Here is a 15,508-nt window from a genome sequence, read left to right as displayed (position 1 = left end):
TTGTCATTGCAAAACTGATCATTTCACGTAATCGGCACTAAAATTTTTTCAAACTACAGACTTCAAGCTTTATTTTCGTATTTTAAACACCTAGATATCATAATTATTAGCTGAGTTATAAATTCTTGAACTTTTACCATTTTTTACTACTTTTTAAGTGTACCGTTTTTTTTTTGCCAAGTGTATCTTTTGGCAGAAAGCAGCTGATTCAAGCATTAATTTGCTAATTAAATTGAAATTAATAATTAACAGAAATCAGTTGATAACTGTCAAAAAAATATTAATCGAGTTTAAAGTATTATAACATATTATTAATAACAACATATTTATTTTAGTTTTTATAACAGGTTATTATTTTAAAATTAGCAAATTAACGCCTTTAATCAGCTGATTTAAACGCTTTCAACATCTTTGTATATTATAACGTATATCAAAATAATTTGAAATTCACAGAAATTTGAAATCAGACAAGTCGCAAGATAGAATTTATATAACACAGAATAAATAATTAGATGACATAAGACAAGATACAAGCAGAACAAACAAAATAAACAGCGAGTGTTACTTTCATAATTTGATAGCAATCGAGCAATATTGCATGAATGATAATTTCTACAGATTCAACGATTTCTATTTTAAAATTGAAACGTTATATTTTTAAAATATTAATTTAATGTTTGTTTGTATAATTAAGCATTTAGAAAATCGGTTTTTATATATTGACGAGAAAATATCGATGATTACCACCTTGATTTAAAAACTACTTTTTTATGAGATAATTTTTGTCTGAAATTATACACATATTTTGCAATACGAAGTTTTGTATCACAAGGAATTATCTTAGGAGCAGTGGCATATTCAGAATTTTGTTTCGGGAAACTGAAACTGTGTAGACGAGCAATTACATAAAAAAAATTCATATTTAACAATTTAGCAATGGACTATAGTTTTATTTACTTTTATAAACTGCTCAATAAATGCAAAAATGTTCACAACTTAGTTCAGGGACTAAAATAAAATTTTTATTATATATTATTCCTTGATCAACTTTCAAAGGAGGCTCTTGAGGTTGCTTACAATAAAGATATCAGATATTATCGTGAGCATCACACGAAGAAATCCAGTAAACGGGACAGTAATGAAGATCTTTTTAAAAGAGAGCTTTTAAGCTCAGATTCATATATTGCGTTATTAGAAAAATGTTAAAAAGCACTGCGTATTTCCAAAGGAAGTCGAACAATTTTTAGAATTCGCAAATAAAAATTAACATATATATAAACAAGCATACATACACTCGCGAATGCATATATTCTCAATTATATTATATTATAGATACATATAATTTTTTATAAACTAGAACAACACAAGCGCGACATTCTTCGATTTTATATTAAAAAGAATAATTATTAAAATAATAATAATTTTTTGACAGAATCAACTGATAACTGTCAAAATATATTAATCGAGTTCAAAGTACTATAACATTATATTTAAAATATACTGTTATTTAAATTTTTACAACATAATATTATTTTAAAATTTAATTAGCAAATTAACTTTAATCAGCTGATTTCTGTCAAAATATATTACTAAAGCGTTAATTAGATAATTAAATTTCAAAGTAATAATGTTATAAAAATTAAAGTAGTAATGTTGATAATACTTTATCCTCGATTAATATTTTTTGACAGAAATCAGCAAATAACTGTCAAAAATAATAACCGAGTTTAAAGTAGCTTATTTCTATCAAAAAATATTAATAAATCTTTTCGTCAATAAAATCGTAATTAGTCTCGATTATCAAATGATTCTTGTAGAAAATTCTATTTCTTTGTTAACACTTTCTGTTCATGATATAAATACTAAATTTTTATTGCACAGCATAATTATTTAATAATTAATTAATATATTTTTTTAAGCATTGATTGCAATACATGCATAAAAATATGTGACTTAATTATGCAATGCATACAAATTTATTATTTAAATCATTAACAGAGAACAAAAAAATAGAATTTTCTACAAGAAACTTTCGATCAAAATATCTGCGCTCCCATTAAATTCGCGCGTCTGTACACATCCATCTCGCTGCATATCTCGCGCAAGACTGACCACAAGCCGCAAAACTCAGAGCAGCGGTATCGCCAAGCGCAGCTATACGTCCGTCACGCTGCGCGTCTCGCGCGAGACTGATTCTCGATCTCGAGACATTGCGATTGCGAGACTGATCGTCAGCGTCAGTCTCGCGCGAGACGCGCAGCGTGGCGGACGTATGGGTTGTGTTTAACCATACCGCTGCTAAGAGTCTTGCGGTCAGTCTCGCGCGGTACAGACGCGCGAATATAATAGAAGCGCAGATATTTTGATCGAAAAAGTCTTGTAGAAAATTCAATTTATTTTTGTTCTCTGTTAAAGATATTAATAATAAATTGTTATGCATTACATAATTAGTTCACATATTTTCGTACACGTATTGCAATCAACGCATAAAAAAATGCATAAAAATTCAGTATTTAAATCTGAAACAGAAAGTGCGAACAAAGAAATAGGATTTCTACAAGAATCCATTGATAATCGAGATAATCACAACGTCGAAATTAATTATGATTTTATTGACGAAAGGATTTATTTATATTTTTTGATAGAAATCAGCTTCTTTAAACTTTAATATTTTTGACAATTATCAGCTGTTTTCTGTCAAAAAATATTAATCGAAGATAAAGTATTATAACGTATTATTTACAATATATTATTATTTTAATCTTTTTAACATATTATTATTTTAAAATTTAATTAGCAAATTAACGCTTTATTAATATTTTTGACATACATCAGCTGATGAAACTTAATTTGCTAATTAAATTTTTAAATAATATTATGTTGTAAAAATTTAAATAATAGTATGTTTTAAATATAATGTTATAGTACTTTAAACTCGATTAATATTTTTTGACAGTGATCAGCTGATTTCATTCTCTTTAACATAAAATTGAGGAATCGCGCTTGTGTCGTTCTAGTCCCGTTCTAAAAATGGCATGTTAAGTCGATTCTCGCAAGTATTGCTGCCTCTTTTTTGCGATATTGATTAACTGCCTCGATTTGCGTTGTACGAGGGTTGTCTGAAAAGTTTCCGACCTCGTAAACAAAAGTTGGGGAATGTGTTTGCGCATGCTTTGAAAGGTACTCACCAAAATTTCAGCCATTTTGAACGCGCAGTTGTTGTTTGACAATCATTTGAGTGAGTCGATGTGAGTGTTTTTGTGAAAATGGAAAAAATCGAGTATCGAGCTGTCATTAAATATTTGTTTTTGAAAGGCAATACGCCTACGCAAATCAAAGACGAGTTGGACGCTGTGTACGGGGACTCTGCACCATCATTTACCACCGTGAAATTTTGGGCTGCTGAATTTAAACGTGGCCGTACCAGCTTGGGTGACGATGAACGTTCGGGACGTCCAAAAACTGCAACCACTGACGATAATATCGCTCAAGTTCACCAAATGGTGCTAGACAACCGTCGAATTAAAGTTAGAGAGATAGCAGAGGCTATGAACATGTCCAAAGAACGTGTTTATCACATATTGAATCAAGATTTAGGCATGAGAAAGCTGTCCGCGCGTTGGGTGCCGCGTTTGCTCACTTTGGACCAAAAACGTGTTCGAATGAACATTTCCAACGCTCTGTTGGCGCAGTTTAGGCGCAATAAATCAGAGTTTTGGCGCCGATTAATTACTGTAGATGAAACTTGGATACACCATTATACTCCAGAAACAAAAACACAGTCAAAACAGTGGACTGCGAAGGGGGAATCGGCTCCAAAAAAAGCAAAGGTTGTTCCTTCGGCTGGGAAAGTGATGGCAACTGTTTTCTGGGATAGTCATGGAGTTATCTTAATCGATTATCTTCAAAAAGGAAAAACCATTACAGGAGCATACTACGCATCAGTACTTGACAAGCTGAAGGCAGAAATTGCGAAAAAACGGCCACATTTGCAGAAAAAAAAAATTTTGTTTCACCAAGACAATGCGCCGTCTCACACCTCAGCGGTTGCCATGGCGAAAATCCACGAATTACGGTTTGAACTGCTTGACCACCCTCCTTACTCACCAGATCTAGCCCCAAGCGACTTTTTTTTGTTCCCTAAGCTAAAAGTTGCGCTCGGAGGACAGAGATTTTCGTCGAATGAGGAGGCCATCACCTTCGTAAACAACTATTTTGCAGAGAAAGACGCCGAGTACTATTTGGACGGGTTGAAGAGATGGGAGCATCGCTGGGAGAAGTGTATAGACTTACAAGGAGACTATGTAGAAAAATAAAAATTAATTTGAAGAAAAAATGTCTTGTATCTTTGTTAGGTCGGAAACTTTTCAGACAACCCTCGTACGTTATATCCATAGCATCGAAAGGTTGTCATCGCGAGGATTAATAGTTTAACAGTTTGTTCAAAATAAAATTAAATAAAATAATAATAAAATATGTTTTAAATAATGTTACAGTATTTAAAACTCTGTTAATATCTTTGACAGTTATCAGCTGATAATCTCGATGCTACGAATATAACGCACAACGCGAATTGAGACAGCCAGCATTGCGGAAAAGAAGCAACAATACTTCGAGACTTTCGAGAATCGACTTAACGTGTCTTTTTTTATAAAGGGACTAGAACAACACAAGCGCGCGCTATTTTTTTTTTTTTCGCAATATATACGCGAAAAATACGCAATAAGATGTTTTTAAATACAGGAATTTATAAAATTTTTATGATCATGAAGAAAATGATAATAAAAATATATATATCTTATATATATGTTAAAATATAAACATTATTGAAATTTTAGTGATAACAAACGCACTCGTGAAAAAGAAAGTCAAGTTAAGATAGAGTTACTTATCAGATGATATTAATTAATTAATTTGAAACTAATACAAAAACTGAATTATGAGACAAAAGTCCTTCAACAATCGAAGAAAGTCAAGCTCCCATGATTTATTTACTAAGAGAAATAGTTCTTACTTAGAGAAAAAATAGAGAAAAAAATGTCTTACTTGTTTAAAGTTTGAAATAAACATGCAATGCCATAATGAGATAAGTTGGAATCGTTTCTCAAGATGTCATTTGATTCTTCTCTGAGATAACATCTATGCAACTAGCGAATTTACAGAATACGGAATTCTCTACCACTTTCTAATAAAGCATATACTTGACCTAATTAAAAAGCTTTGTCATTTTCGTGCTATGATACTGAATTAATATGATAATAAATAAAACTTTAATCTCTAAAATGATATACATTTTATTTATCTTTCGGTAAATTCTTTAAAGCTAATTTACGAATCGCAAGTTATATCTTACTCTTACGTATTAAGATTTTCCTTTGTGACAGATCAGGCATCTGCATTCGAGCAGTTATAGAACTTCTAGTAAATATATAGTTTATTACGTATCTTTGAAAAATAAATTATGAAATGACAATGACCAGTTCACATACAGATATATATATATATATATATATATATATATATATATATATGTGTGTATATAAATAAACGTATAATACAGACAGTATAATTATAAATATCTCATAGATGTAAAACTCATCGTTTCTTCTTAAAATACACATATACAAACAATTAATTAATTGCCGGCTATATAATATTCATTGATGCGTCGGATTCAATATTGCGTCTTCTGTGTGGCTTCTTAAAGCTATAATATTGTTCAGACAAAATTTAAAGTTTGGTCTGTCATTTGATGCACACCAGCAACGCTGCAATAATTGGTATAACAAGGATGGACAGTTGAGAGGCATCTGCAATCTGCCTCCCGTGCGTACATAATCCATCACTTCGAGATTATTTCTGGTAGAGTAAGGTTGCTCACCTAACGATGTAATCTCCCACATTAGTACTCCAAATGACCAAACATCGCTATAAGAAGTAAATATTCCGTCCACTAAAGATTCCTGTGCCATCCAACTAACAGGAAGCAGATCTTCTCCTTCCTAAAATATAATTTCAATAAAGTTAAATCTTCTATTCTAATTATCAATTTTTTAAATAAGTATTCTTAAGCAAAAAACGTTTACTAATATTTTGCATTATACATTATATACATAAATGAATATTGGAGAAATATATATGAAAATATATAAATAGTTTTAATTTTTCTTAAATTCAATTTGACTTAAAGATATACAATAATATTAGAAAGACGCAACAATAGAAAAATACTTCCAAATAGTTTTATCTTTTTTAATTAATTATATCTACCTTGCGGTAATAGTCATCCCTGTAAATATCTCTGGCAAGTCCGAAATCACCGATTTTGACGATACGATTCTCTCGCAGACACTAAGCAATTTCGGCACGCGAGATCTCTATGCACAAAGCGCAGCTCTTCCAAATAACAACAGCCTCGCGCAACATCTTCGCAAATGGCGAGCAAGTCGTGTAGACGCAAAGCGTGTAAATCAGAAGGTTGGAATATTCGACACTCTCTCAAATATTGTTGCAGATCACTTTCCATTAATTCCAACACGAGTAATGGAGAATCGTCGTCTAAGCAGACAGCTAACAGTCTTAACACATTTTCATGTCTAAAGTGATTCATAAGCCTAGCCTCTTGCAAGAATTTCTTTTTTTCTTCCATGGAAGCACACTTTCCCAACATTTTTATGGCAACGGATGTCTCTGATTTCGGTTTTTCTAAATCCTTGACGTTCCCTTTAAACACCTGCGAAATGTTGAAAATTAATGTAACTTATATTTAAAAAAAATGATAATTTAAATTCATATAACATTAAACATATATATTTCGTTTTATTTCAAGTAATTCAACGAAATAGAATAAAATGCATATGTATGTCTAATAAAAATTATTGTATTACTATCTCTTTTAAAAAGTTGATTTATATAACTTTTACAAAGAAATGTGTATTTCTCATTTCTATATCTAAACATTAATGGCTTAAAATATGGCGTTACAAAAATTTTACCATTCCGAATGCGCCGCTGCCAATGATTTTCGTTAGTGTGATTTGCTCACGTTTGATTTTAGTCAGCATACATTTATTTGGATTAAATTGCAACGCAGGACTGTATAGCGCATTGAGCTGAACGTTTCCGATAGGCACCTCATGTTGAATCCTAGTCAAAACCTGCTCGTTACCTTCTTTGCGTTGTCGGTATACTATTATAAAGTTATAATATATTTAAATAATATTATGCATTGCAAATTTTAAATATTGCTCTTTTAACAAGTTAACTTTTTTTTAGAAAATCTCTCTACTTACTACATTAATCATAATTTGTAATTAAAAAAATGTGTATCAAATACTTACAACAATAAATAAGATAGCAGATGCAGGTTACAATAACGATAGCAGCAAGGCTTAACATCAATGTTAGATTATATTGCGTAGCTCGATTTATCCAATCATCACCTTTGTTACATAAAAATATAGTATAGCAAGTATTTTTGTATCGCCAGTGAAGAATAAAATTAGGAATAACTGTAGACGACCCAACTGGCTTAATTGATTTTTATTAATTCGATGTCATATAAAAATATAGACTACGTTTCGACCTTTGGTTCAGGTCCTTATCAAGTCTAAAATTATATAAAAAATAATAATACGAATATATCAAAAAGAAAATCATATTATGGATGTATAGCGTAAACCAAGTGAAACTAACGATTGGTATAAAGTAAATCATTTAAACATACCTTACGTAACATTTAATAAAATTTCAACAAGTTAAACTTCTCTAAATACATATGATGTGTCAACTACCGTTTCATAGAGATGGTAAAAAACGAACTAAGTTAAACATCCTTAATTATTCTATTATAAATAGGATTTAAATTCTCTGTGTCTTTATGTAGGTTAATCGTGTTGTTATATTTTTTTATATAAAACATTTCGGCTATCTCTCTTTTCCTAGTATGTGTTTCCTGATGTAAAATATTAAAGGTTGTCCATTTAAAGTCATGTAAATATTCATTTCTATGTTTGCTTATAACGTTCTGGTTACTACTATGCAATTTTATGTTATTCCTATGTTCTTTTATCCGAGTATTTAGGTGTCTTTTAGTTTGTCCAATGTATGTAGCGTCGCAGTCGTTGCAGTCGATCTTATATACAATCTCGGTCATATCCGCTTTAGGCAATTTGTCTTTTCCGCGTTTAATTACATTGTCTAATTTTTTTGGTATCGTGTAAATAACATTTAAGCCTGTTTTCTTAATAGATCCCGCAATAATATCACTTAAGTTTTTAATATACGGCATTAAAATACAAGAAGAAATATCAAAATCATTCTCTTTGTCAGCAACGTTATGAGAGTTTTTTAAAAAACATGTTCTTTTATAGATATAACGCTCGATGATCGTCATAGGAAAGCAATTATTAGACAAGATTCTTTTTACAATATGTAAGTTCCCATTATGGAAACGATCATCAGATAACAAAATAGCGCGATCAACTAAGTTATTGATGGTGTTCACTTTGTCTTTATACGGATGATTGGAATAATAATTTAAATATCTACCAGAAGAGGTGGGTTTCCGATACCAATAGGACTAGGATAAGGACCTGAACCAAAGGTCGAAACGTAGTCTGTATTTTTATATGACATCGAATTAATAAAAATCAATTAAGCCAGTTGGGTCGTCTACAGTTATTCCTAATAAAAATATAATTTTAATTTTCTTGTCTTATTTGAATATTTCTACTTATAATTTTATCATTAAAAATATTTAATTCTTATAATCCTGTAATACATTTATATGCATGTCAAATAAACAGATCATATTAAAATATCTACATATTATCATATTTGCTTACCAAGTGTTTGAAAAATAAATCTTTCATCAGATGGCCATGTAAAGTTCTCGTACTCAGGATATGTCAGTATCAAACGAAACTTGTATAAAGTTGCCGGTAGCAAGTTTTCTATATAATACGTTACTGTCTTATTATTCGTCTCAAAATTATCTGCGATTTGCCACTTTTGAATCGCATCATTTTTGTATTCCAGTATGTAATGTATCGTCAGATTAACGCTAGGAATCCACGAAATATTCATATTGTTTATGCTAACTTCGCTCAAAGTTATATTGTTCGGTTCCGAGTACGTGTACACGGTTGTGCTCAAACTGTCATTATAGAGATTGGTGTAGTTGGCTGGATACACACGTACATATACTAAGTATTTCTGTTCTGGCAGCAACGATTGGATTATTATAAAAAATTTGTTGTCTACTTTATTATTAATAAATGGCTTTTCTATCGGTTGCGTACTGTTCACCGAGTTAATTGTTTCCCAATATACTCTATAAGTTACTGTCGCACAATTCAGTTTCGTGGGTAGCATCCAATAAACTGCCGCTATAGTCGGCGTCAGAACCTGAACGTTCACATTTTCTGGTGCATTGAGTTTGCTTTCGTTAGTTCTTAGTATGACTTCCGATCGGAATTGCAGGTCCATCGATAATTGATCAGAGTAAAAATTGCTCACAGCTAGCTTCAGCTTGTATTTTGTAAACGGTGTTAAATTCTGAATATCATAATATTGCTCGTATGTCTGTATATAGAATTCATCCAACTTGTTATGAAGATTATTATTCAAACAGCTTACGTAGATGATATATTTAATAGTAGGTATGTTGTTTTTGCATTTGTGCTTGCGATTTGGTTTTGTAAAGTTCAAAACAATACTGTGCGCTGTTATTTTTACTATTGTAATATTATAATTCTTTTCATCAGGCGTAAGGCATTCCGTCCGAGGATATGGTTGTAAGGAGGATGATTTACCAAACGATATTAGGGGATTAAAGTAATCCGTGCTGTTTATTATTTGCACGTGTTTAGATGCGTTTTTTTCACTGTCGACAAGTGCATACTTCTTTTTTAAAATATAAATATGAAAACTGCGTTCATTATCATTAAATTTAGTTATATAAATGTTTGTTTCATCAATTATAAAATATTGCATAAACTCCGTGCCAATTTCAGCGATTGAAATTGAATTACATTTATTTATTTTAATGTTCGCCACAATTAATTCGTGTTTATCTAGCCAGTATATTATTGGCTCCTCTGTATTTGTGATGTCAAGCTTTATTTGATAAAAAATTTTAAAAAATGATGTTTTGTATGGACTACAGGTCATATCGGTTCTTAAAAAAGATTGCACATTTCTTCCGTCAAGATCCGATTTCATTATTACATACTGTATATACGACTCTGCATCTATCTTTTCTAACCAATATAAAAATCTGGAAATTATATATATTATTATATATGTGTATTATAAAACATAATTTTAAACGTGAAGTTAAAAAAATAATAAGCTTAAGTTCTTACAATTTTTTGATAATTAATGATTTTTGTAATTCTTTATATCTTTATTACAAAATCATATTATATTATTGCAAAATTAGAAAATAATATAAATTCTTAAGTGAAAGACACAAAAGTGTTTATTTCTTCAAGTGAGTAAAAGTTAACGTACCCCATAGACGGCTGTATAGTTAAATAAAAATAATTTTCTCTGCTCAAAATCTTATCATATTTGACTATGCCATTTTGCCACATTGTTAAGTCCAGCTTTATAATGGAGTTGTCATATCCCATCCAATATAAATTTCTTCCTATCCAATCGATGTAGAGATTGTGTGAACTTGTTTCAAGGCTAGTTATTTTTGTAATATTATTTGTATTCATATCCCATATAATTAAATCTTTTGTGATATACTTTTGAAAATACTCAAACTCATTACTAATCGACTCGATCCAATAAATTGTATGTTCTGCTACAGAATAAACCACTTCTATTGCATTAACATTGCTATTAAGGGTAAAGAGATTGACGTAGGTTCTTGAATCCAGATCCCATATTGCAATGGTATTATTCACTGTAATCAATAATTGAGGTATCGGATTTTCGTGCGTCGTTGATGCGTTCATTAAATCTGTATAAGGACCAGCACCAGCTTTAGTATGCGCTTGTACTCGAAAATAGTACGTTGTATTAGGTTTTAGTTTATACTCTGTGCACTCCAATGTAGTTAAAATAGTTTTCTCGTCACAGATTTGAATCTTTTTTAGGTACTCGATGAACCAACATTGCACTGTATATCCTTGTATCGCTTTGTTTGCAAATTCAGGTTGGTTCCATCTGTAAGACAAATTTTAGCCTTTTCATATTTAATAATTTTTTAACAGAATTAATATTTTTATTGTATATGTCTATGTTAAATTTTAGAGAAATAAAGGATATAGACTGAAAACTTTGATTCTTCACCTGAATGTCACAGAAATGTTGATTTTTTCATTGAGAAATCCATTGAACTCTACGAATGCTCTTGGCCCGCTCGGAATTATTCCTAGAGATTTTAAGATGGTACATATTAATATGTTTAAGTTGATTATCTCGGTAAATTAAAAAAAAAAATACTTTAACGTGCAATGAAAATAAAGAAAATAGAGAAAAATAAACATATATTACCAAATTAACATAGCGAGTTTTTAAAATAATGAAATAACAAAAAACCCTTGTGTATTTGTGTGTGTATGTATTTCAAGACTTGTGTTAGAAAAGTAATTTATAAGTTATAATAAAAAAAACTTCCAATAAAGTGCTAAACACTTTTCTAAAATTTCCTATTGATTCACAAATCAGAGGTACATTATTTGCGACTGATTTAAAACAAACAAGAATAATAATGAAATTGATGGTGTTATCTAAATTTTGCTTTATTTTACATAGAGTGTATACATTTTCTCTCTTTTCGACAGAATTAATTTTATATTATCCTTGTTATTAGAATATTAGAAAATGGTTTGATAATTTTTTTAATTAAATTTTTACTCTTTCTTGAATTTTCATTATACTTACAACTTGTAAATTTTTTGTTAATTTTTTATTAACATTCTATATATTTATTGCATCTTACCAAAAGATTCTGGGTTCATGGACATATTTGCAAATGTAGCTTCATGGAGTTCATCGACTTTATTTTTTATAGTTACGCTATCAGAAAAATTCTGATCCGGCTAGATATTTTGTAAAATGAGGTGATTGTTGTTTTCGGTCTCTGAAATATCCTTAATAAAATATAACATATAACAAAAATTAGTAATGCAGCTAAGTCAGTAATTCCACGGTATTTTTAATGATAAATAAAATAGTATATATAGAGATATATATGAACAAGATTACCATAAATAATAAAATATATGTCGAAATAACTAAAAGGAGCATAACATTTTTTGTTTTGTAATAATATTAGCTAGATATTTTTATTTATAATTCCATTCCTCATTTATAATGTGTTAAATATTATGTAATTTCATTTCTAAAATATTTATTCTTATTATTCAACATATTTTCTTGCGAAATATCAAACATGATTCTTATATTAAAAAAAAAAAACTCACGCAGAATAGACAGAATAAGAATTATTTAATAATAATTCATAATTGTTTCTTTTTTAATAAATAATATATGAAAATGTTACTCGCTTCGATTCCTGAAGCGATTTTGCTGATAATTATAGCTAATGATTTAGTTTTTTTGCGATTGTTAGTTAACTTTTTAAAATAAGCGTGTTTACTTTTTAATAATCCGTCCTTTATTATTAAAATTTTAATAATAATGATTATATTTCAAGAATCAAAATGTTTAAAATATTCTCTTTTATATGTGTTTGTGTGTGATTATAGAAATTATATAAATTTTTGTACTTAAAATCTTGTCGAAATTTTTTTTGATTATGGTTATATCTTTTAACGCAAAAAAATTCCGGAAAACAAAATACCATTACTTTCGATTGACATTACCATGATATATAAGAATATGTGCATATTCTACATATAACTGTTCAAATGGATATCTATATTCATATGGCTATATAAATGGATATACTATGAATATTATATATATACATTTATAAATTTTTATTAGTTAGATTGGAATAGATTGCTGTTACGTATGTTGTTCATTTAACTATTGGCCGTATAAAGTTAATTGATACAATTTGAATTTTATTATACCAATATAGTCAACATTCCTTTATATGTATATGACACAAATGCAACCATCCTTGACACATCAAAATGACGCGAACTCTTTGAATTAATTTAGTTAAATAAAAATTAATTTACAAAAGTCTTATTATATTATTAAATAATTATAAATATTTAATAAAGTAAATAAGATCTTTTTGCAAATTGATGAAAAATCACATAAAATTCAATTCAAGTGTTATAAATATATGTATGTATGTAAGTATGTATCAAAATAGTTAAAAATTAACAGAAAATCTTATTAATATTAATAATTATTAATCTTAAAAATAGCAATAGAAACACAAACATAATACAGTCAAATTTTAATATTTTGTCTTAATTTAGTTTAATTTTTGACTATATTATACATCTATTTATAAACAAAATAAAATTTTCAAGCTTTATACATCCTTTCTCATTGCATCATACTTTATAGTTTTTTGTATAGTTTTATTTTATTATACAGTATGTAATATTATTATATTACACGTTTTAGTTATTCAAATAAACTGCACTAATACTTGTAATAACATTTAATTGTTTTTTAATGAAGCGAAAAAAATCTCTTACCTGCGTGAAAAGGTTGTCTGGAACGGTATGTTTCTTTGTCAAAATCGCGATAGCTGCTTTCACCAGCATTAAACTTTTCAATAAAACGTATAATCTCAACTTAAACATAATAATTTCGGTGAACGTTGGCGTTCAATTTTTAATCACCAGTGTTGATTATTTCTTATTCTATGGATGATTCAGATTTGATCTAATCGACTCGATACTTTATTATGTGCTCGATGAATTTTTTAAAATCTAGTTTGCGAATCGCGTTATTGTCTTCCAATACATTTTAATATATCTTTTTATGATTAATCACAATATTCTAGTAAATAGTAACTTTTATAATTATTCGATGGGAACCAATAACAAAAATAAATACGAAGCGACACGTATTCACTTGATTGTATCCAAGATAATAATTTATCTTTGTTGTAATTTCTTTTAATATTTCCGTGAATAGATAATCAATAAAAATATAATCACACAATTTATATAAGCTATCCGAAAATTATAGAATTATAAATTTTCTGTCACTTTCACCGCTATTCAAGCATAAAATATTATCCACGTTGATATTTGCTATATTTTTTGTTTCACTAAAATATAAAAAATTATGATTACTTCTTTTATGCATATTGTATACTACGCATGTTATTAGGATTCACTATATGTGCATATTGTTGTGTGACGTTTATATGACAGTATTTGAATCAAATGATGCGGAACGTTGTCTTTTTTCGTGGCAATCACAATCGTAACTGACTTCGCAGATTAGACTGATCGTGCTTTATTTGCTGCCCTCTGTATGATTCATTTCGCTCTGCCTGATCGATGATACTCACAATCAATGTTATTTCCAACAGTTACTTTTTCTAACACAGAGAGAATTTTCTTTTAGAATTTATCTACTTTAGAATTTACCCCAGAAAAACATTTAGTAATCGTGAGACAATATGGTATAAAAAAATTTTAAAAATATGTTTGATTAATTTTACTATACTTTTAGTAAAATTAATCAAACATATTTTATATTTTATTGTAATAAATATTGTTATTTTTTATTGTGATAAATAAACGTCAACTGATTTACGCAATTAAATATTTTTAATAAAGAAATCTTCTACTTAAATATAAAGTTTAGATCCGAACACAGTGAAATGGCTTTCTGGAAGCTGACCGGAACTGCAATATATTTTGGATTCTTTCAGAGAAGTACGTGACAGTCCATTAATATTAATACTTTTAGTTATATATTATACGTGCATGCCATGCCATTATAAGATAAATTGGAATCGTTTTTCATAGTCATTTGAATCTTTCCTGAGGTAACACATAATCATTTTCTAATAAAGCATTGACTAGCCCTTACATAATTAAAAAGCGCTCGTGTTTTTAATATGTATACTGAATTAATACGACAATAATTAAAACTTGAATATCCAAAAAATTAAATCTTTATATATATTCGGTAAATTCTTTAAAGTTAATCTACGAATCGCAAGTTATTATCTTTCATTTTTAAATATTTCCTTTTGTAACAGATCACAATACAATTTTTTACTACTTTTTAAATGTACCGTTTTTTTTGGCCGAGTGTATCTTTTGACAGAAATCAGCTGATTCAAGCATTAATTTGCTAATTAAATTGAAATTAATAATTTACAGAAATCAATTGATAACTGTCAAAGAAATATTAATCGAGTTTAAAATATTATAACATATTATTTACAATATTTTTATTTTGGTCTTTTTATAGCAGATTGTTATTTTAAAATTTAATTAGCAAATTAACGCTTTAATCAGCTGATTTGAACGCTTCCAACAACTTATTTGAATATTATACCGTATGTCAAAATAATCTGGAATTCACAGAAATTTCA

The 15,508-nt window shown here is 28.8% G+C and overlaps 1 pseudogene; it reads right to left on the bottom strand.

Moving 5' to 3' along the window:
• Nucleotides 1-5,053: 5,053 nt before the first annotated feature.
• LOC145947944 (proto-oncogene tyrosine-protein kinase ROS-like) lies at nt 5,054-14,372 on the bottom strand (annotated as a pseudogene).
• Between the last annotated feature and the right edge of the window lie 1,136 nt (nt 14,373-15,508).

This window comes from Prenolepis imparis, unplaced genomic scaffold (assembly GCF_030444845.1).
Source record: "Prenolepis imparis isolate NDT839.2.m4 unplaced genomic scaffold, iyPreImpa1.0 SCAF_195, whole genome shotgun sequence".
Lineage (NCBI taxonomy): Eukaryota > Metazoa > Arthropoda > Insecta > Hymenoptera > Formicidae > Prenolepis > Prenolepis imparis.
The sequence above is the reverse complement of the archived record's forward strand: the minus strand, read 5'-3'. Positions and strand labels throughout refer to the sequence as shown.